The following is a 24,900-nucleotide window of genomic DNA, read 5'->3' on the forward strand; positions in this document are numbered from 1 at the left end:
AAACTTGGATCATTTGGCATGTCACCAATAGTCCAACAAACTTCTACAGGTGAAGTTTGATAGCATCCTGACTGGGTACAGAAATTCCAACCTGAGGAATGTGAGAGGATGCCGAGAGTAATGGACACTTCCTGATCCATCCTGGGCACTGCCATCCCCACAATTAAAAGCATCTACAGGCATCACCAGTTCAAGGAAGCAACAGCTATCATCGTGGATCTCTACCATCTGGGTCATGCCCTTTTCTAACTGCTCACATCAACTAGGAAGTATAGAAGCACCACCAGGTTCAAGAGAAGCTACTTTCCTACAACCATCAGGTTCTTGAATAGACCTGCACAACGCTAACCATACCTCAGAAACAGACCACTTTGGAACACCTCTTGCACTGCCATGAACTCGTCACTGATTGTTTTTTTCCCTTTTTTCAGTAATGACTTGTTTCCACAGACTCTGATTTCCCTTCACTGTTTGATATCATTTATGTTTTATGTAGTGTCTGAATACAAGTGTCTGTGATGCTGCTGCAAGTTTATTATTCATCATACAGTACCTAAGTATACTTGAGCACGACAATAAACTTGACTTATCCACTGGCTGATTCAATCTGGAAGAAACACTAACACAAGAGTTTCTGCAGATGCTGGGAATCCAGAGCAACACACACAAAATGCTGGAGAAACTCAGCTGGTCAAGCAGCATTTATGGACAGGAATAAACAGTCAAAGGTTCAGGCCTAGACCCTTCATCAGGACTCGTGTGTTTTAATGATAATTGTGGAGTAAACAAGGAACAAGAAAGAATGGTTATAAACAGTTTAATATAACTGATAAAGGAGCTAAAATGTTAAAAAAAAATAGTGCACATTGAAAATAAAAACAAAAATGCCAGAACATTCAGCAGGTCAAATAGCATCTGTGGAGAGAGAAAAAAAGTTATATACCGTCTAGGTAGTCTCCAGCCCCTTGGTATGAACATAGAATTCTCCAACCTCCGGTAATTCCCTTCCCCTATCCCTATGTCACTCTGCCCCCTCCCCCAGCTGCCTATCACCTCCCTCATGGTTCCACCTCCTTCTACTACCCATTGTGTTTTCCCCTATTCTTTCTTCACCTTCCTTGCCTATCCCCTCCCTGCCTCCCCTCCCCCACCCCTTTATCTTTCCCCTTACTGGTTTTTCACCTGGAACCTACCAGCCTTCTCCTTCCCACCCTCCCCCCACCTTCTTCATAGGGCCTCTGCCCTTTCCCTCTTCAGTCCTGACGAAGGGTTCCAGTCCGAGACGTCAACCGATCTTTTCCACGGATGCTGCCCGACCTGCTGAGTTCCTCCAGCGTGTTGTGAGTGTTGCTTTGACCCCAGCATCTGCAGATTATTTAGTGTGAAGAAAAGTTAATGTTTCAGGTTGAAAACAGAAAGGGAAACAGAAGCTTCACACAGCGAGTAACCACTGACTGGAAAGCTGCTGCAAGAGTTTTTCCAAAGGCAATGGGAAATATTAATGAGAGGGAATAATTTGAAGAGTTGCTTGGAAAGTGCATAGAAATAAGACTAGTTGGATAATTCTTTTGAAGAGATGAAAAAGGCTTGGTGACACCCCTCTTGTGCTTCTACGATTTTATGATTCTAATGAAATATTTTTTCTGTGCTTGGAAGAGCCATGGGGGCAGAGGCATTTTCCCAGTGGCACATCCCCATTGTTGGGACTGGATATCGAAACAGGTGAAGTAGACACAGCTGAGCCATTGAAAGGTGCCGGCAAATCTTTGAAGGAAAACAAAAAAAAGGTTCTCTTATATTAGATCTGTCTGTTTTCTCAATGATTTAAAACAATCTTCTCTTGTGAGGTTAGATCATAAATGTCTCACTACTAAAGATCAATACTGAACTCTTCAATGGCTTTTCCAATTTTGATGTATGACTCATACAGTTATCATGACGCTGCTAAGGACTGCATACATTTTCCTCCCCTGACTCAAATCTGATAAATCAGGAAGAAAAATAAAGGAATCTCAGTCAATGTGTCACACTAAATATAAATCATATTCTCAAGGAGTCTTTAATGAAACCTACAGATGATGTCACTTGGGTTGGGGCCAAGATGTGCCACCTGATCACTGCCAGAAATCATCTCCTTTGGCCTCAGTCCTATCCTCTGTGGATTATATGGAACGATTGGAACTTCATGCATAAAGGCTTGAAGAATGCCCACTGTAGGTTCATTAAGTTAGCCTTTGAACTCTCAGATTCAAAGGGTAATTTGGACTGCACATTGATATTTTCTGAGATGCTGAACACAAAGCTGTGTATATATACCTGAATCAGAAGGTCATGGCTCAAGGCAAGGGGTAGCACAGTAGCATAGTGGTTAGTGTACTGCTATTACAGTGCTAGAGATTACTGATCAAGGTTCAATTCCCACCACTGCCTATAAGGAGTTTATATTGTGGTAAGCATTTGGTCCATAATGTCAGATGAGGAAGCTCGTTAACTCAACAACAGTTTTTATTGTGATCGACACAAAACAGACCGGGCACCATGACCCGGAGAGAGAAACCAATCAGTCTCGCACCATCACACACCCTGGTTACAGCCAGGGTGACCCACAAATACACAAGCAAATGAACTGGAACTTCCCACCATAATCCCACGAAAGCATTTTAACATAAGAACAAGCTACAGTGCTGGGGCAGGCTGTCGACCATGCCCCCACCCAGAATGTCACAATATGTTCTCCACGTGACCAAGTGGATTTCCTCCAGATGCTCCACTTTCCTCCACATTCCAAAGTCATACAGATAGGGAGATAAGGTTAGTAAGTTGTGGGGATGCTACACTGGTGATGGAAGCGTCACAACACTCGCACAGCTCAGCACAACCCTTGCTGATATAAGTCAACACCAACAATGAATTTCACCATATATTTTGAACTGTTACAACTGTTGGAAAGGTGCAGAAAAATTCACAGCGTTGTTACTGGAACTGGAAGGTTTGAATAAATGAGAGACTGGGACTTCACTGCCCTTGTGTCGGAGACATTGGGGTGACTTTAGAGAGGTATATAATTTCATGACAGGCATTGATAAGGAGAATGGTCACAATGCAATATGACAGGTCTCCTCCTCTCAGCCCATGATAACCGCTGCAGATGATTACGATGTTAATGGTGATGGCTGACAATTGCTTCCCAAACAACAGTGCATCACATCGTAAGTGTAGGATTGGTTTTCACAAGCATCAGACTGCTGCATCTAAAATTAAAAATGAGGTAGGCCATCCATTATTCAGTTACAGAGTCATACATTACGGAAGTAGGCCCTTCAGCCCATCTGACTCATTCTGATCGAGATTCTGATCTAGGCTGGATCCATTTGCCTGCATTTGGCCCATATCCTTTTAAACCTCTCCTATCCATGCACCCTTCCAAGTGCCTTTTAACTTCTTCTCGTGGCTCATTTCATGTTACGGCCACCCTCCTGGTAAAAATTCATATAATTTGTTTAATTTAAGATTTATCTTGTGAATGATGTTTATCTGATGCTCTGTGCCTGTAGTGTTGCTGCAAGTAAATTTTTTATTGCACCTGTGCATATGTGCACTTGTCTGTATGACGATATACCTGACTTTAGCCTTGACCTATGGCTTCTAGCTCAGTTCCCCAACTGTGGAAAAAGGACTGTGTATATTGGCCCCTCATGATTTTATACACCTTAAAAATGACTCCTCACTTTCCTACATTCCGATGGGCAACATGCCAACCTGCTCGTCTTCACTCTGTCCCCTAAGTTCCTGCAGCAACCTCATAAATCTCCTTTCTATTCTTTCCAGCACAATGGCACCTTTCCTATAACAGGGTGCAAAATTGGATACAATATTCCAAATGCAGCCAAATGTCTTGTACAACTGCAACATGTCTTCCAACTTCTATCTTCAGTGCCTTCACTAATGAAGGCCAGTGTGGCAAAAGCATTCCACTCCACCCTATCTAACTGTGTTGCACTTTCAGAAAACCATATGCTGTACTCTGAGATCCCTCTGTTCTACAACACTTCCCAGGGCTTTACTGTGAAAACCCCACCTTCATTTATCTCTGACTTCATCTGCTACCTGCACTGCCTTCCTCTCTGATCAGATTCCATGACCTACAGAACTTGGTTGCCTCCACCTATCATATCCTAGCTCTGTCCTTAGCACCACCCTGCCCTTCCCTACCTAGTGTCATCTGCCCATCAATGTTTCTTCACCTGAATCCACCTGTTGCTTCCTGGGTCCTGCCCCACTCCTTTATATCAGCTACATTCAGTGGCCACTTGATTAGGTTCATTAATGAGAAAATCTAATTCAACAATCACATGGCAGCAACTTAATGCATAAAAGCATGTAGACATGGTCACAAGGTTCAACTATTGTTCAGACCAAATATCTGAATGGGGAAGAGTAGTCATCTAAGTGACTTTGACTGTGGAATGATTTTTGGTGCCAGCCGAGGTGATTCTGAGTACCTCAGAAGCGTCTTATCTCCTAAGATTTTCACACATGACAGACAGTCCTTAGTGTTTACAGAGAAAAGCAAAAAAACATCCAGTGAGTGGTCGTCCTGTGGGCAAAAATGCCTTGTTAATGAGAGAGGTCAGAGGAGAATGGTCAGACTGGTTCAAGCTATTAGGAAGGCAACCACTCAGATAACCACACATTACAACAGTGATGTGCAGAAGAGCATCTCTGAATGCACAACACATTTAATCTTGGATTGGATGAACTACAGCAGCACAAAAACAATGAATATACGCTCAGGGCCACCTTATTCAATACAGGAGCTACAATTCCCAGAACTACTTGATTCAGATTAGTTCATTGTGATATACACCAGGGTGCAATGAAATCCCTTTCTCAGGTAAAGTTCACAGAGTAAACAGTGTACATGGCAATAATAAATATAACAACAATGACAAGCGCCAAACAGCAAAATAGTGGTGCAACCTGAAGTAGGGCAAAAATTGTTAGCGTGACAATAAAGGACTTTTATAAGTAGAATTAAGAGTCTGAGAAAAAGGCGGCACTACTGAGAAAGACATGTGGAATATGTGACTGGTTCAGAAGTTTGAAAGTAGTGGGAAGATGTCATTCTCAAGTCTGATTGTTCAGGCTTTCACGTTCGTAAATCTCCTCCCAGAAGGTAGGACAGAGAAAATGGAATAACCAGGGTAGCAGGCACTCTTGAAGCAACCTCCTGTGAAGATGGGCTGGGTAGAAGAAAGCACTTCCTGCAGGTTCTGTTGGTCCAGGGGAGAGCAGTTCCCTTGCCAAGCTGAGATGAAACCATCAGTAACCAAATCTTCATTATGCTGCCCATGTAGGACACCATGGTAGTGTAGCAGTTATTGTAATGCTTTTAAAGTGTCAGAGTTCAGACTTCAATTTCCACATCGTCTGTATGGTGTTTGCACTTCCTCCCCATGCAATGTATTGTTTTTTCCAGGTGCTCTGGTTTTCTCTCACAGTCCAAAGACATAATAATTAGTAGGTTAATTGGTCATTATAAGTGAGCAGGCTAGGGTTAAATCAGGGGTTGTTGGGTGGCACGGTTCGAAGGGCTGGAATAGCCTATTCCACACTTCCCCCAGATCAGTCTTACCAGTGCTCTATAATGAGGCTTCCCTGTTCCTTTATCCGTATCCTCACACAATAAACATCTGAGCCAACACTTAACTAAAGATTTTTAAAAATGCAGAAACCTCTAAGTTCAATGGAAAATGAGTGTTGATGCAAAACTTTAAAGGTGATAAATTTATATAAAAGCAATAAAATTATAGGAGATGCACAACACAGCAATATTTGCTGAAACTATCCTATAAAGGCTTTAATACTCCACACAGATCTTCTCCCAACATATTCACACACTTACCCCTTTACAAACATATTGCTGGCAGCAGCTGGTAGTACCACAGTCATAGCCAGCATTACAATACTAGGGATTTTTATCCTACCAATGCAGAAATTTCTAAATAATTGAGTGCCTCTAGTCCAGAAATCTCCATTGACAGATCTCACATTGAATCCAGTACCATGAGATACACTCACTCATATTCTTTGGCTTCTATGCCGGGGAAATTGCTCACAGCTCCTAACCCAGATAAGATTTATAAACCCAATTAAAAACAGATTTTACAACTGCAAGGACGGCAAGAACAAAATGAGTTAATTACTTTATTGAATTGTTTTGTCGGATTCATGGGTTCCTGGAGAGTCGGATGTTATAAGGAGAGATTAGATAGGTTGGCTTTATTCTCACTGGAACATAAGAGACTCAAGACTTATAAAAGAAGTCTAGAAAGCCTAGACAGCATGAAGAACCAAAACAGGCTGATCCTGGCTCACCTCCAACCCCTGTCAGATCAGCCCTCGATCCCCTGCAGTTTGCCTACCAGGAGCACATTGGAGTCAATGATGCTGTCATTTACCTGCTGAACAGAGCCTTCTCCTATTTGGATAAGCAGAGCAGCACTGTGAGGATCATGTTCTTTTGATTTCTCAAGTGTCTTCAATACCATACAGCCCTCATTGCTGGGGGAAAAGCTCCATTCAATGCAGATTAGCACTTCCATTGTATCCTGGATGATGCACTACCTGGCTGGCAGACCACAGTTTGTGTGGCTTCAGAGCAGTGTGTCAGACATGGCTATGAACAGCATCAGGCCCCATAGGGAACTGTATTGGCTCCCTTCCTGCTTACCCTGTATACCTCAGACTTTAGATACAACACTGAGTCATGTCATCTGCAGAAAATTCTCTGATTACTTCCCAGTAGTTGGGTGCATAAAGGGGAGATAGGAGAGTGAATACAGGCCCCTTGTGGAGTACTTTGTCAAATGGTGCAAGCTGAAATATCTGCAGCTCAGCATTAGTAAGAGAAAGGAGATGGTGATGGATTTAAGAAGACTAAGCCTGCAATGCTCTCTGTTACTATCGATGGTGAGGACGCGGATGTGGTGAGGACCTACAAGTATCTGCGGGGCCACCTGGATGACAGTTTAGAATGGAGCACCAACACAGTGTGTGTACAAGAAGGGCCAGAGTTGCCTCTACTTCTTGAGGAGACTGAGGTCCTTTGGAGTATGCAGATTGAGGGGGGACTTGACAGAGGTGTTTAAAATTATGAGGGGGATTGATAGAGTTGATGTGGATAGGCTTTTTCCATTGAGAATAGGGGAGATTCAAACAAGAGGACATGAGTTGAAAGTTAAAGAGCAAAAGTTTAGGGGTAACATGAGGGGGAACTTCTTTACTCAGAGAGTGGTAGCTGTGTGGAACGAGCTTCCAGCAGAAGTGGTTGAGGCAGGTTTGATGTTGTCGTTTAAAGTTAAATTGGATGAATATACGGACAGGAAAGGAATGGAGGGTTATGGGCTGAGTGCAAGTTGGTGGGACTAAGTGAGAGTAAGAGTTCGGCACGGACCAGAAGGGCCGAGATGGCCTGTTTCCGTGCTGTAATTGTTATATGGTTATATGGTTATAAATGCAGACAGAGCAAAAAGTTAAATTGTACCACAGAGGCAACATTCAAAAAGGCAAAGAATGCAGGAGTGAAGGTGCTGTTTTTAAATGCGCACAGAATTCGGAATCAGAGATTAGTCGGTATGACATCGTGGGCATCAATGTGTGGTGGCTGAAACAAGGCCATAGTTGGGAGCTTAACATCAAAAGGATATACTTTGTATCAAAAGGAGAGGCAGGAAGGACTAGGTGGTGGTGTGGCTCTGTTACTAAGAGATGGAATTACATCTTTAGAAAGAGGTGACATAGGGTCAGAGAATGTCAAATCTTTGTGGGTGCAGTTAAGAAATTGCAAGGATAAAAAACCATTATAGTAATCATATGTAGGCCTCCAAATGTGGGATAGAGATTGCAAACAGAGCTGGAAAAGGCATGTAGTAAGGGTAATAACACAATTGTAATGGGGGACTTCAATATGCAAGGGGATTGGTAAAATCAGGTTGGTATTGGATCGCAAGACAGGGAATTTGTTGAATGCCTATGAGACAGCTTTTTAGAGCAGATTGTGCTTGAGCCTACTTGGGGAAAGGCTATCTTGGATTGGGTGTTGTGTAATAACCCAGATCTTAATAGGGAGCTTAACATAAAGGAACCTTTAGGAGGCAGTGATCATAATATGATTGAATTCATACTGCAATTTGAGAATTTGAGAGGGAGAAGCACAAGTCATATGTATCAATATAAACGTAATTACAGAGGCATGAGAGAGGAGTTTACCCAGGTGGATTGAAGGAGGATACTGGTAGAGCTGATGGCAGAACAGAGGTGGTTGAAGTTTCTGAGAATAGTTCACAACGTGCAGGATAGATATATCCCACAGAGGAAGAAGTTCTCAAATGGCAGGGATAGGGGACTGTGCTTGACAAAGGAAGTTAAGGACTGCATAAAAGCCAAGGAAAGGATATATAAGGTAGCAAAAGTGAGTGGGAAGTTGGATGAATGAGAAGCTTTTAAAATCCAATAAAAGGCAACTAAAAAAAGCCATAAGAAGAGAAAAGGTGAGATATGAGGGCAGACTAGCCAATAATATAAAGCAGGACACCAAAAGTTTTTTCAGTTATATAACGAGTAGAAGGGAGGTGAGAGATGATATTGGACCACTGGAAAATGATGCTGGTGAAGTAGGAATGGGGGACAAAGAAATGGCAGATGAACTTAATGGGTACTTTGCATCTGTCTTCACTGTGGAAGACACCACCAGTATGCCAGAGGTCTATGAGTGTCAGGGAGCAGGAGTGAGTGCCATTGCTATTACAAAGGAAAAATACGAGGCAAACTTAAGGTGGATAGTCACCTGGACCAGATGGATGACATCCCAGAGTCCTGAGAGGTGTTGCTGAAGAGATAATCGATGTATTGGTCATGATCTTTCAAGAATCACTTGATTCTGGCACAGTCCCAGAGGACTGGAAAATTGCAAACGTCACTTCACTCTTTAAGAAGGGAGGAAGGCAAAAGAAAGGAAATTATAGGCCAATTAGCCTAACCTCAGTGGTTGGGAAAGTGTTGCAGTCTGCTATTAAGGATGAGGTTTCGAGGTAGTTGGAGACTAATAATAAAATAAGTCAAAGTCAGCATGGATTCTGTAAAGGGAAATCTTGCCTGATAAATCTGTTAAGAGTTCTTCAAGGAAGTAACAAGCAGCATGGAAAGAAGAAGAGACAGTGGATGTCATTTATTTGGATTTTCAGAAGGCGTTTAATAAGGTACCACACATGAGGCTGCTTAACAGGATAAAATCCAATGGCATTACAGGAAAGATACTGACATGGGTAGAGGAATGGCTGACAGGCAGGAGGCAGCAAGTGGGAATAAAAGGGGCCTTTTCTGGTTGGCTGCCGGTGACTAGTCGTGCTCCTCAGGGGTCAGTGTTGGAACTGCTACCTTCCACATTGTTTGTCAATGATTTAGATAATGGAATTGATGGTTTTGTGGCAAAGTTTGCGTATGGAGGGGTAGGTAGTGCTGAGGAAGCAATCCGATTGCAGCAGGACTTAGACAAATTGGAAGAATGGGCAAAGTAGTGGCCGATGGAATAGAGTGTTGGGAAATGTATGATAATGCATTTTGGTAAAAAGATGGTTCAAACATCAGATATGCAGAGGGGCTTAGAAGTCCTCATGCAAGACTCCCAGAAGAATAATTTACAGGTCGAGTTAGTGGTAAAGAAGACAAATGCAATGTTGGCATTTATTTCAAGGGGAATAGAATATGAAAGCAAAGAATTAATGCTGAGTCTTTACAAGACACTAGGCAGGCCACACTTGGAGTATTGTCAACAGTTTTGGACCCTTATCTCAGAAAGGATGTATTGTCATTGGAGAGAGTCCAGACGAGACTCACGAGGATGATTCAAGGAATGAAGGGGTTAACATATGAGAAGCATTTGGCTGCTTAGGGCCTGTATTCACTGGAATTTAGAAGAATGCAGGGGGATCTCAATGAAACCTACAGAATGTTGAAAGGGCCAGATAAAGAGGATGTGGAGAGGACATTTCCGATAGTGGGGGTGTCCAGAACTAGCGGGCACAACCTCAAAATTGAGGGGCGACCTTTTAGAACAAAGGAAAGGAGGAATTTTTTTAGCCAGAGAGTAGTACATCTGTGGAATGCTCTGCCACAGACTGCGGTGGTGGCTAAGTCCATGCCTATATTTAAGGCAGAAGTTGATCATTTCCCTATTGGTCACGGCATCAAAGAATATGGTGAGAAGGCAGGTGTATGGGGTTAAGTGGGATCCTGGATCAGCCATGATGGAATGGTGAATGGCTTAATTCTGCTCTTATGTCTTATGTCTAAGGCAAGGGTGATCAAGAGTGAATGCAAGCCAATTATTTACATTTTATCCATTCTTCTTGTACATGTAAAATAAAACTTGAAACTGAAAATTACATCAGTAAGTTAATAAAACTTCCAGAACAGACAAGAGTTTATTTTGCCCTTTGTGTCTGTACTTGTTCCTTATGAGCAATCAAAGCTTCCTCTGTTAACTCTTTTCATATATACTGCATCCTCTGTATGAAAGAGTTGGCCTCAGATATATTTTAAATCTTTCCCTTCTCACCCTAAGCCTGTGCCCCCTAGTTCTGGACTCCACTATCCTGCGGAAAAGTCTGCTACCATCCTCTATATCTATACCTCTCGTATTTAAAAAAATATTTCTGAAGTTTATTCACCTATGTTCCAAGTAATAAGGATGCAACCTGGCTAACCTCAGGACTTGCAGTCTGGCAACATCCTTGTAAATCTTCTCTGCCATTTCCAGTTTAGCCATATTGTTCCAAAAACAGGGAGACAAAAACAGTACATGCTAGTCCAAAAGAGGACTCACCAATGATATTTCAATGCAACAATGCCCAACTGATGAAGGCAGCATGCTAAGTACTTTGTTTACCACACTGTCTACCTGTGATCCCACTTTCAACAAACTGTGGACTGGTCCTTACAGTTTTCTCTGTCTGTTACTTTCACTGGTGACCTACCATTCATTGCACATGTCCTGTGCTGGGTTGACTTTCCCCATTCATGATCCTGCAAGTTCACTGAAGTGGGAAATACCACTTCACTTCCCACCTGGACTCCTTGTCAATGACTTTTAAATTAGGAGGAAGAGATCCACTGCTTTACAAAAGTTATTTTCAAGCTCTAATAGTTACTGGCTCAGATAGCAATAAAATAACTGTAGATAGCTTGTATTAGAAAATAGGGGCAAGTTGGTTTTCCTTGTCTGTCCATCTCACCTTGATCCTCCTATCCAATTAAACTTAGCCTTGATCGTTTCTACTTCTCTCCCCATGGTCCTCTCTTAAGTCTTGATGAACATATTTTGGAGATTGCATTGCCCTTGGTTTGACTAGGTGTCTCTGGATCACAAAGCAGAGGCACATTGAATGGACTGAGGTGACTACTCAAGACATCAGAGCATTAACAAACCCTGAGAAAGAGGCTTTAATGAATAAAAAGGTGTTACTTATAAAATATTCAATCAATACACATTGGCAGAATCTTGAGTCAAAGTTCTGTTGTACATAAAATCTTAGAAGCAGGTTCACAAGAAGGACCAAATTGACAGAAATTTGGGTTAATTTGCAGTTTTATGTAGGTAGACACAGGTTAAAGAAAAAGGTTTAATGAAATCAGGTGGAAGTATTCCACAATGGTAATCTGAAAACAAAAATCAGTGCAAACACTCAGTAGGTCAGGCAGCAACTATGGAGAGAGAAACAGGGTCAACATTTCAAGTTAATGACCATTCAAAAATTTATCTATTAAAAGGGACAGTGTCTTGAAATGTTGACTGTGCTTTACTCTCTTCACAGAAGCTCTCTTCACTCTCCAGATGCTCTCTTCACAGATGCTTTGGCAGTGGGATAGAGGTAAGTCTCTACCAAAGGAGGTTCCTTCCATACACTAGCCAGCAGGCAAGGTGTAGCACCTACTTAGCCTTCTGATCAGGGTCACCGATGGTTGAGTAGCTGGTACATATCACAAGTCCTGGTTATGCAATCACTGACGCCAGGCAGACAATCTCTGAAGAGTATTGATTATGGCTGGGATCACCCATCTTGTAAAGACACTGACCAGAAGAAGACAATGGCAAAGCAATTCAATAGAAAAGTTTGCTAAGAACAATCATGGTCATGACACGATGATCACCTGTGTCAACACAACATGGCACATAATGATAATGATGACAGACCTACTCTCCTGAGTGGTCCCAACAGTTTCTAGTTTTGTTTTAGATTTCTAGCAAGCTCAGCTTTTATTTCAACTGAGGGAGCAATGGCCTGGTGTAGGCCAAAGAGATTTTCAACTGAGACCCTGAAAATTTGGGAAAGTACAGTAAGTTCTAATGCTATAGAGAAGGTGGCAGTATTCAAATCACCTTTTACTTCGGCACCAACACAGCATGCCCACACAGGCAAACACAGAAGTCATTTTGCTATCTGTCAATTGAATAGTCAGTTGCAAGGCTATTAAGTGATCGCACTTGGGAAAGGGATGTGTTGAGCTCTGAGAAAATTTCTTACTCTCTGGGTTGTGATAAGTTGGCATCCTCAGTGTTCATCAGCTTTTGCACTTCACTGTAACCTCAGAGTTTTAGAGAGATACATGAAGGAAACAATGTTTTTGGTCTATCAATTCGATGACAACCATCATTCAAGTTAACAAAAATGTTAAGGCAACATGTAAAATTATTTTACAATAGAATAATTCTGATTTTAAACTTCATACTTGAAATTTAAATTTCTTATCACAGGCACATATTACTTCCGGGGTGCCTAGGCACGACTCAAGTAGCAGCAGTACTCTCAATGGATACGATTAAATATTTCTGTTTCAGCCGGAAACAGCTAAAAAGCACAACTGCTTCCAAGGTCAGTACAGTCAACAAAAATGTCTTAATATGTTTAAATGAACTATCACTGCTTAAAACCGATGGAAACAATACTGAGGACAGCTCGGAGGAAACGCAGTTATAGATCGGAGTTACAAGTGCGTTTAAGGAAACGGGGTTTTAACTCGCTATACCGACTGTCTTGCTGGTGAACGTGCGGTCCCTGCTGAATAAAATTGATGATCTCAAAGCTAGGGTGTGGAATCAGAGGGATATTAGGACCACATGTGTTCTTTGTTTCACGTAATCCTAGTTAACTCCTTCCGTACCCAATGCAGCGATTCAGATCGACGGGTTTACTATGCACCATCAGGATAGATCTATAGAGTCTCTCAAAAGCAGAGGTGGAGGAGTATGCCTCATAATCAACTCTTTGTAGTGCACAAATATATCAGTGCTGTTCCAACTCTGCTCACCAGACCTGGAATATCTAGCAGTAAATTGCTATCCTTTTTACCTACCACAGGAGTTCTCTGGGGTCATTTTGGTAGCAGTTTGCATTCCACCTCAGGCCAATGTCAAGCAGGCTTTCATTCTTTTCAAATCTTTTTATTGTTATATTATACAAAAGAAATAACATGAGTACATTGAAGTAACAACACTTACAATGTCTCAAAAAAGACATTATCTTAAAGATTGAAAAATAAAATTGTGATAACAAAAAAAACCTACTAAGCAGAAAAAGTGAGAAAAAAAAGAGAACCCATTAGGTGTACATCCCTGGAGCCATGCGTCATACAAAAAGCTACTAAAAGTAAACATCAAACCACCAGCAGGAAAAAAAAACATACCAAAAAAATTACAATTAGATCGTGGAAAAAATCTATCAATTAACTCAAATGATAATAAAGAGCAAATGAACCCCATCTTTTCTCAAAATCAAATAAAGGTTCAAAGGTTTGACTTCGAATTTTCTCCAAACTAAGACGTAGCATCACTTGAGAGAACCATTGTGACAAAGTGGGAGCTGATGCATCCTTCCACTTCAACAAAATGGTCCTCCTAGCTATCAATGTAACAAACGCAATAACATCTTGGTCAGACACAGAAATACCATGAATATTTTGAGGAATTATTCCAAAAAGCGCAGTTAATTTATTAGGTTGTAGATTAATTTTAAGTGCTTCTGAAATTGTTGAAAAAACCAACTTCCAGAACTGTTCCAATATAGAACAAGACCAAAACATATGTGTCAGTGTAGCTATCTCAGTTTTATATCTATCACAATGACTATCAACATTAGGAAAGATTTTAGAGAGTCTCTCCTTCGTCAAATGATAACAATGTACAATTTTAAATTGAATCAATGAATGGCTAGCACAAATTGAAGAAGAGTTAACCAACTTCAATATCTGCATCCAATCCTCCGTCATAAAAGTCAAACTGAGTTCCTTTTCCCAATCCTGTTTAATTTTAGCTAAAGGATGCTTATCCCATCGTAATAATAAATTATAAATTCTTCCCTTGATCGAAGAATTCGTACTTATAATAGTATCTAACAGGTCAGCCTCCAATATGTAAGGAAAATTACTTAAATATTTTTGTAAAAAATGTCTAATTTGAAGGTATTGCAGAAAGTGTGAGTATGAAAGAGAATATTTATCAATTAATTGGTCAAAAGGCATCAATCTATCTTCTTTAAATAAATCCAAAAAAGAATTAATACCTTTATTTTTCCAAAGTAAAAAAAATTGGATCACTCAAAGAAGGCTTAAAAAAGTAATTTCGATAAATTAAACTACAAAGTTTAAATTCTTTAAGAATAAAAAAATTGTGGAACTGAAGCCAAGTTTGTAAAGAATACTTAATCACAGGATATAGGTTTAAATTAACAACTTTAGCTAATTGCATAGGTAAAGCAGCTCCCAATAACGAAGTTAAATAAAACTGTTTTACAACTTTCAGTTCCAGGTCTATCCAAATTGGTTGATCACTCTTATCAACCCAATATAACCAAAAAGACATGTATCGCACATTAACAGCCCAGTAATACATTCTTAGATTAGGCAAAGCAAGACCTTCATCCTTTTTCAATTTTTGTAAGTGACATTTACTAATTCTTGGTCTTTTATTATTCCAAATAAAAGATAAAATAATAGAATCAATCCGATCAAAAAGCTTCCTAGTCAAAAAAACAGGAATATTCTGAAATAAATTTTAAAATTTTGGTAAAATCATCATTTTAACTATATGAATACGACCAACAAGTGAAAATGTAAGTGGACTCCATCTACTAAATAAATACTTCATAGAGTCTACTAAAGGAACAAAATTGGCTTTATAAAGATCCTTATATTTTTTAGTAATTATAATACCTAAATATCTAAAAGAATCTGTGACTTTAAAGGAGTATTATCATATATAGAGACAGAATCATTTAAAGCAAACAATTCACTTTTACTAAAATTTATTTTATATCCTGAAAAACCTCCAAATTCATTAAGTAATTTTAGCAAGGCAGGAATAGATTCGTCAGGATTAGATATATAAACCAATAAATCGTCAATGTAAAGAGAGATCTTATGCATGGTCTCATTCACAGAAATCCCATGGATATTTTTAGCCTCACGAAGAGCAATAGCAAGGGGTTCTAATATTAAATTGAACAACAAAGGACTTAATGGACAGTCTTGCCTTGTCCCTCGTGGAAGCTGAAATAAAGGAGACCTGCAATTATTAGTGACAACAGTAGCAATAGGGGCTTTATATGTCATTTTAATCCAATTATTAAAATTAGCACCAAAGCCAAGTTTCTCTAAAACATTAAATAAATATTTCCATTCCACTCGGTCGAACGCTTTTTCAGCATCCAAAGATACAACACATTGTGGAGTTTTAAAAGAGGACAAATATATAATTTTAAATAGTCTCCGAAAATTTGAAAAAGAATAGCGACCCTTTATATAGCCTGTTTGATCATTAAAAATAATTTTTCCCAAAATATTTTCCAACCGATTGGCCATTATCTTTGACAGAATCTTAGCGTCGACATTCAGTAATGAAATAGGTCTATATGAAGCACAGTCAGTGGGATCTTTATCTTTTTTTAGAATTAAAGAAATAGAGGCCTCATAAAAAGTAGAGGGTAAGTCACCTTTCACAAAAGAATCCTTAAACATTTCCAACATATACGGAGAAAGCAACTTTCCAAATTTTTTATAAAATTCTACAGGATAACCATCAAGTCCTGGGGACTTACCAGATTGCATTGAAAAAATAGCTTTATGAATTTCGGCTTCAGTGATTTGAGCATCAAGAGTTTTTTGATCCTCAGCTGAGATTTTAGGAAAAACAATCTTTCGTAAAAAACATTCATTTCAGAGGAACCTAATGGACGTTGAGATTTATAAAGTTCAGCATAAAAATCTTAAAAAATCTTATTCATTTCTTCATATTCCTGAGCCAAGGTACCATCTTTCCTACGAATTTTTAATGATTTGCCTTTTGGCTGCAGCCATTTTTAATTGAGATGCGAGCAGTTTATTATTTTTATCTCCAAACATATAAAATTGGCTATTTAACTAAACAAATAGCCTTCAATGGGATGAGTTAATAACAGGTTATATTGTGATTGAAGTTCCACCCTTTGTTTAAATAAATCAATATTGGGGGAAATTGCAAAGATATTATCTAAATCTTTAATTTGTTTTGAAATTCTATCTAATTCTGCTTTAGTCTGTTTTTTAAGTTTAGCTGAATACGAAATAATCTGACCACATAAAAATGCTTTAAATGTATACCATATAATTAATTTAGACATACCCCCTATATCATTAAAAAGAAAAAAATCTTTTATCTGGGTTTCAATGAAACTGACAAACAGGCTTTAGATGATCTGAGCAATAGGATCAACATGCACGAAACAGCACACCTTAATGCCTTCTCCATCATTTTGGGAGATTTTAACCAGGCCAGTCTGAAAAAAATCACTAAGCAATACCATCAACAGATCACTTGCAGTACCAGAGGAAACAGCACACTGCACCATTGCTACACCACCATCAAGAATACCTACCGTGCTAGTCCATGCCCTCACTTCGGGAAGTCTGATCACCTGGCTGTACTTCTACTCCCTGAGTACAGGCAGAGACTGAAGACTGCAGCACTGGCTGTGAGGACCAAGAAGGTACGGATAAGGGAAGCACAGGAGCACCTACAGGACTGCTTTGAATCGGTGGACTGGACTGTATTCAGGAATTCATCTTCAAACCTGGATGAGTATACTGCAGTTGTTACCGACTTCATAAAAAACTACGTGGATGAGTGTGTGCCCACAAAGATTTACTGTACGTTCCCAAAACAAAAGCTGTGGATGAACCAGGAGGTACATCATCTGCTGAAGGCTAGATCTGTGGCATTCAAGGCTGGCGACCCAGTATCAGAAAACCAGGTATGATTTGCGGAGGACTATTTCAAGGGCAAAGAGACAATTTTGAACGAGGTTGGTGGCGACATTAGATGCATGGCAACTCTGGCAGAGTCTGCAAGATATTGCTTCCTACAAAGTGAAACCCAGTAGCATGAATGGCAGCGATGCTTCACTAACAGATGAACTCAATGCTTCCTATGCCCGCTTTGAAAGGGAGAACACAACTACAGCTGTGAGGACCCCTGCTACACCAGATGACCCTGTGATCTCTGTCTCAGAGGCTGATGTTAGGCTGTCTTTAAAGAGAGTAAGCCCTTGCAAGGTGGAAGGTCCCAACGGAGTACCTGGTAAGGCTCTGAAAACCTGTGTCAACCAACTAGCGGGAGTATTCAAGGACATCCCATTTCAGGGAGTATTCAAGTGGGGTAGAAGTTCCCACTTGTTTCAAAAAGGCAACAATTATACCAGTGCCTAAGAAGAATAATGTGAGCTGCCTTAATGACTATCACCCGGTAGCACTCACATCGACAGTGATGAAATGCTTTGAGAGGTTGATCATGACAAGACTGAACTCCTGCCTCAGCAAGGACCTGAACACATTGTAATTTGCCTATCGTCACAATAGGTCAACGGCAGATGCAATCTCAATGGCTCTTCACACGGCTTTAGACCACCTGGACAACACTAACACCTATGTCAGGATGCTGTTCATCCACTATAGCTCAGCATTTAATACCATCATTCCTACAACCATGATTGACAAGTTGCAGAACCTGGGCCTCTGTACCTCCCTCTGCAATTGGATCTTCAACTTCCTGAGTAAAACACTACAATCTGTGCGGATTTGTGATAATATATCCTCCTCGCTGACGATCAACACTGGTGCACCTCAGGGGTGTGTGCTTAGCCCACTGCTCTACTCTCTATATACACATGACTGTGTGGCTAGGCATAGCTCAAATACCATTGATAAATTTGCTGATGATACAATCAATGTTGGTAGAATCTCAGGTGGTGACGGGAGGGCGTATAGGAGTGAGATATGCCAACTAGTGGAGTGGTGTCGCAGCAACAACCTGGCACTCAACATCAGTAAGACGAAAGAGTTGATTGTGGACTTCAGGAAGGGTGAGACGAAGGAACACATACCAATCTTCATAGAGGGATCAGAAGTGGCGAGAGTGAGCAGTTTTAAGTTCCTGGGTGTCAAGATCTCTGAGGATCTAACCTGGTCCCAACTTGATCGATGTAGTTATAGAGAAGACAAGACAGCGGCTATACTTTATTAGAAGTTTGAAGAGATTTGGCACATCAACAAATACACTCAAAAACTTCTATAGATGTATCACGGAGAGCATTCTGACAGGCTGCATCACTGCCTGGTATGGAGGGGCTACTGCACAGGACCGAAAGGAGCTGTAGAAGGTTGTAAATCTAGTCAGCTCCACCTTAAGCACTAGCCTACAAAGTGCCCAGGACATCTTTAGGGAGAGGTGTCTCAGAAAGGCAGCATCCATTATTAAGGACCTCCAGCACCCAGGGCATGCTCTTTTCTCACTGTTACCATCAGGTAGGAGGTACAGAAGCCTGAAGGCACACACTCAGTGATTCAGGTACAGTTTCTTCCCCTCTGCCATTCAATTCCTAAATAGACATTGAAACTTTGGACACTACCTTACTTTTTTAATATATAGTATTTCTTTTTTTGCACATTTAAAAAAATTTATTCAATATATGTAATTGATTTACTTGTTTTTTTAAATTTTATTTATTATTATTATTTTTTCTCTGCTAGATTACGTATTGCATTGAACTGCTGCTGCTAACTCAACAAATTTCATGTCACATGCCGGTGATAATAATTCTGATTCTGAAATGATATACTCAGTATAAATGCCAAGAAGGTTAATTTTTTGATCAACATCAGCACAGTACTTCACAAATATAACAAACACAAGTTAACAGAATAAATTAACATGAATAATATATAACTTACATGACAAAAATAATCTAAAATAAACATAATGGAATTGGTGCAAGTTGGGAGAGAAAAAATAGCCTGAAGTTCAAAGTTCAAAATAACTTCATTATCAAAGTATGTATGCGTCACCATATACAATCCTGAGATTCATTTTCTTGAGGGCATTTATTAGAACAAAGAAATACAATGTACTCAATGAAAACTAAAATTCAAAGTTCAAAGTTTATTATCTAAGTATGTATATATGTCACCATATGCAAGCTTAAGATTGGTTTTCATGAGGGCATACTCATCAAGTCCATAATAGAATAACAACCGTAATGGAATCAATGAAAGATCTCACCAACTTGGGCATGAGCCAGTGTGTTCAAGGCAACAAACTATGCAAGTATGTAAATAAATAATAATAATAAATAAATAGGCAATAAATATTGAGAACACAAAACTGACAAATGTCCAATGTGCAAAAGGAGACAATCAGTGCAAATACAAAATAAGTAGGTAAATAAATAATACTGAAAACATGAGTTGTTGAGTACTTGAAAGTAAGTCCATAGTTTATGGAATCAGTTCAGAATTAAGCCATGTGAAGTTATCCATGATGGATTAGGAGCCCGATGGTTATCGAGTAATAACTGTTCTTGAACCTGATGGGATCTGAGACACTTGCATCTCCTTTCCAAAGAGCAGAGGTGGCACGTCCAGGATGAGGGGTAGGGGGTTAATGATGGACATCACCTTCATGAAACATCAACTCTTCACAGGAATTTTCTACCCACTCAATAGAATAGAATAAATAATCCTATTTAAATGCTCAAACTCTCACAGAAATACTGTTTTAGTAGTGATTTTCCTACACACATCTAGTTCCGGTGATTAGATCAATTTTTACTTCTCCTGCTGTTGGTACGTCCTCCAGCTGCTAAATGCCACTAGAGTTTAGAAATATGGCTAGCCAGATAAGCAACCTTATCTGGGTGATTTACCTCATCTTGTCCTAGGTAGACTTGATACTTGATGTAATTCCTGGCTGAATATAATCACAACAGTGTCACCATTTTTTTTAACCTTCCTGGTACAAAATGTCAATCTCTCAGGCAAAACGTTAACATTTCACTTTATAGCTATACTCATCAAACAGGGTTGGATAGCTGCAGGATCTTAATCCACCATTGTCCGATAATAACTCATCTATACTTGTCAAACAGCGTTGGATAACTGTGGGATCTTAAACCACCATTGTCAAACAGTAACCTTATCAGCAATGATTCTACTCTCAGAGATAAATCTACAAAGATAGGAACGTTGGGGAAAATAGACACAGGTATTAGTTTAAAAAATCTAAGAAATGGTACTATTGAAGGTAACAAATTATCTAGAAAATTCGTGCTGATCATGTTTAGGGGCAGTTGTCATTACCATTGCAAACATGTTCTAACAGTATTACCACTGCTCGACAAGAGAAAGAGGGTTACTTTGAACATTATTAGAGCTGGACGATTCACTGTGTAAACATGCTCATATTTCTGTGACATTTCAATCCTCAGAGTATTGAACTAGTCAGAATAAATTGTAGAAAGTGACATGCCATGAAGTGTGCGTGTTTGTGTGTACTTGTGTGTGTGTCCACATGTTTCTGTGTGTGTCCGTGTGCTTCTGTGTGTGTCTCTGTGTGTCTCTGTGTGTGCACATGTGTTTGTGTGGTTGTGTGTGTGTGTGTGTGTGTGTGTGTGTGCACATGCGTTTGTGTGGTTGTGTGTGTGGTTGATGGTGGCTAGTGGGAAATGTAAAGAGTACATAAAGAACACGAGAACATTGGTAACAATGCAAGACTGTTGCATGATATTGGTTACGAATTGAATTCCAAATATGCTTCAAATGCAAAGACAAAATATATTTATCAGCTATTACTATAATATATAATCACTATTTTTTTAAAGTGATCTAGACGCGAGAATTAGAAGGAACATTACTCTTCAATCTGTTATTATTAGGTGCTGATAAAGGACAAATCGTGTTGATGACCAGGCAGTGGGTGCCCTGAGCCAAGAGATCTACTGTGATGATCTGAGCTGCAAGTTGGATATACACTTCTCATCTGATCTGACTCTCAACTTTATATCATGGCTGCTGCATCGAAAACAGCAAAATCCATTCAAAATGTGGCAAGCAGCCTTCTATAACTTTAATTAACATTAATAGGAGGTCAATCATACCAGATTGTAGCAACTGGCTACAAGCTGGCCTCTGCAGATCTAGTCATTACATCTATTATAATTAATCTGCTCCTTTAATCTACATTCTATGACTCCATGATTCGAGATGGCCTTGAACCTTATTGTCTGCCTGCACTGCATTTTCCTTGTAATCGTAACTCCTTACCTTGTACCCTGTTATTGTCCTTATTTGTACTATCTCAAGGCACTATTGTAATGAAATGACATGCATAAAGATCTTTCACGACAATAAAAAAACAATTTACATGAAAAAGGTTATAATAATTGATCATTTAAAATTATATATCAGTAGATTTCTTTCTTTGATTAATTCTAATTTGATTACGTTTTCACCTACTCATTTCTGGATCAGAAGGTAGTGGGTTTAAACTCCTTTCCTGTGTTGCAAGAGAATGACACAGTGAAGTGCCAAGGTTCTGCTGCAAGGCCAGAACCACAAGATAAGGAGTTACATTGAATTCTGACGAAGGGTCTCGGCCTGAAACGTCGACTGTACCTCTTCCTAGAGGTGCTGCCTGGCCTGCTGCATTCACCAGCAACTTTGATGTGTGTTGCTTAAATTTCCAGCATCTGCAGAATTCCTGTTGTTTGCGTTTTTACATTGAATTCTTAATTTTTCTCTTTACATTCTTCTAACAAGTTCCAAGGCTTAATGTATGAGGAGTGGTTGATGGCTCTGGGTCTATACTCACTGAAGTTTGGAAGAATGAGGGGTGTGGGGGGGGTGGAATTGCATTGAAACATCAAATATTCAAAGGACGTTTCCTTTCATGGGAGAGTCTAGGACCAAAGGGCATAACCTCAGAAAAGAGCAACGTTCATTTGAACAGAGATCAGAAGGAATTCTTTAACCAAACGATAGTGAATCTGTGAAACTTGTTGCCATAAATGGCTGTGGTCAAGACATTGGGAATATTTAAAGCAGAGGTTGATAGATTCTTAATTTTTCAGGGCATCAAAGGTTATGGAGAGAAGGCAGTAGCAGGGGGTTAAGAGGAACAATAAATAAATCAGCCAGAATGGTGTGGTGGAGCAGTCTCAATGGGCTGAATGGCCTAATTCTCCGATGTCTTATAGTCTTATCAAGGATTCAGATTCAAATTAGTTTATTGTCATATTCAGCAGGGTGCAATGAAACTTCTTGCCTACTAGAAGCTCACAGAGTAAACAGTATGCATGGTAATAATAAAAACACCAACAAATACAATGAGGAGCTCAAAACAACAAAATGATTCAGCAAAACAATCTTCTGTAATCTGAACTCCACACTCCCAGCATCCCCAATGACCTTTCTCAACATAGTTTCTCAAAACCCACCTCCCATCCTCCCCAATGACCTTTCTTAATATCATTTCTCAAAACCCACCTATCAGCCGTAAAATGATAAAAGCCTCTGATCCTCAAAGGATGATGGAAGCAGGTTATCAAGGGCTCACAGCTCTCAGAGAGAAGACAATAATTGTCTACATCAAAAATGTTAATTTTTAATTTTTTTAATTAAATTAACAAATTAAGTAATAAAACTAAATTAATAAAAATCAACCTCTTTTTTATTTCCCATCAAAGACAACTTGTTCCACATTCTCCTGCAAGAGGGAACATCCTCTTCACACATGCACATGATTTGTCAAATCTGGTGGTAACCGAGGCTCAAAGATTTCACCAGAAGGGAGGACAAGGGAGGCAGTACAACACAAGTGGACACAGCTTGTCTCAGCAGTGTCACATCCATCAAAAGATCAGAAACAGAAGAACCAACCAAGACCACTGGCAGTTATCGCAAGAAGGTTATCACTTTCCAATTCTTGCAGCTAGTTTCACCTCTTATCGGCAGTTTACTCAGCAGCATGCTTGAAAATGACACCATTCTGCTCACTCAGCCGGCAGATGCCCACCATCTCCTCACACCCGGACTCTGTAATCAGCAGATCAGAGACCATGCTAACGGCAATAGCAGCTGTTAAAGTAACCAGCCAGAAACTGCCTTCGTTCTTTCAACAGGCTGAGACAGGCACTTTAAAAGTCGACTCTTTGTCAGAATGGAATTGCCTACATATGCATAGTGAGTCTCAAAAAAAACCTACAGTGCAGAGAAGGAATCCTGGGATTTGTCTGAGGAACATTCCACTGTGATAAATTACCTCTCAAATGCACTTGGAAATTATTCTCTGAGAGTATAAGGAGTTAGTTTATGATTGGAGGCAGGAAATAAACAGCTTTTCTTGTCCCAGCTTCCAATCCACTATCTCATGGATGAGCCACTTTCCCCAGCAGTGCAGAGAACTGGAGAAGACTGTGTGCTTGACACCTTACTAAAAAATTATTGAGCGTACCTGCCATTGAACAACATTACTCTTTAGAATAAAGGTCCAGAACATTGGGTTTAGAATGTGACCACTTGGTCCTTTCTGCTTATACTAGCTCTCAGATACGTCATTTGCCTTGGTGCAGTTTAAGGTGGCACCACAGTGTAGCAGTTAGCGTAACGCTCTTACAGTGCCAGCAATACGTGTTTAAATCCCACTGCTGTCTGTAAGGAGTTTGTACGTTCTCCCTGTGACTGAGTGAATTTGCTCCCACATTCCAAGGATGCATAGATTAGTCGGTTAAGTTGTCACATGATGTAATTGGACAGCAAGGGCTCATTGGGACAGAAGGGCCTCTAAATAAAAATAAATTTAACAACTACACACCCTGTCTCCAGGAATTTGCTACTTTCTTTTCCTAATGTTCTTAACATTTTGTTTTATTCCTTTTCCGTTTTGATGTTTGAGGCAAGGGGTCAATGTTCTTGTTCCGTTCTGGGCGGGGGAGGTGGGGCTTGGGGGTTAATGATCGGGATACCATTCTTTTTTGTGAAGGGGGATGTCTTTAATATTTCTCTCTGAATGACTTTCATGTTCTTTCTTTGTTTCATGGCTATCTGGAGAATACAAATTTCAGAGTTCAATAGGGGTGCATGCTTTGATTATAAATGAACCTTTGAACCTTTGAGCTTGCACTGTAAATAAGGATAAGGGGCGTTCTAATTCCACAAGTCTTTTCTGCAAGATAAAACTTTGAATCTCTCCTTTATAAGATCATAACTATAATATATGGGTGCAGAATTAGGCCATTTGAACTATTGTCTGCTCCACCATTTCATCAGGGCCGATCTATTTCCCTCTTAGCCCCAATCTCCTGCCTTCTCCCAGTACCCTTTCATGCCCTGACTAATCAAGAATATATCAACCTCTGTCTTAAAAATACCCAAATGACTTGGCCTCCACAGCTGCCTGTGGCAACAAATTCCATAGATTCACCACCCTCTGGTTAAAGAAATTCCTCTTCATCTCCATTCTAAATGGACGTCCTTCCATTC

Source organism: Mobula birostris, chromosome 21 (assembly GCF_030028105.1).
Source record: "Mobula birostris isolate sMobBir1 chromosome 21, sMobBir1.hap1, whole genome shotgun sequence".
Classification (NCBI taxonomy): Eukaryota; Metazoa; Chordata; class Chondrichthyes; order Myliobatiformes; family Myliobatidae; genus Mobula; species Mobula birostris.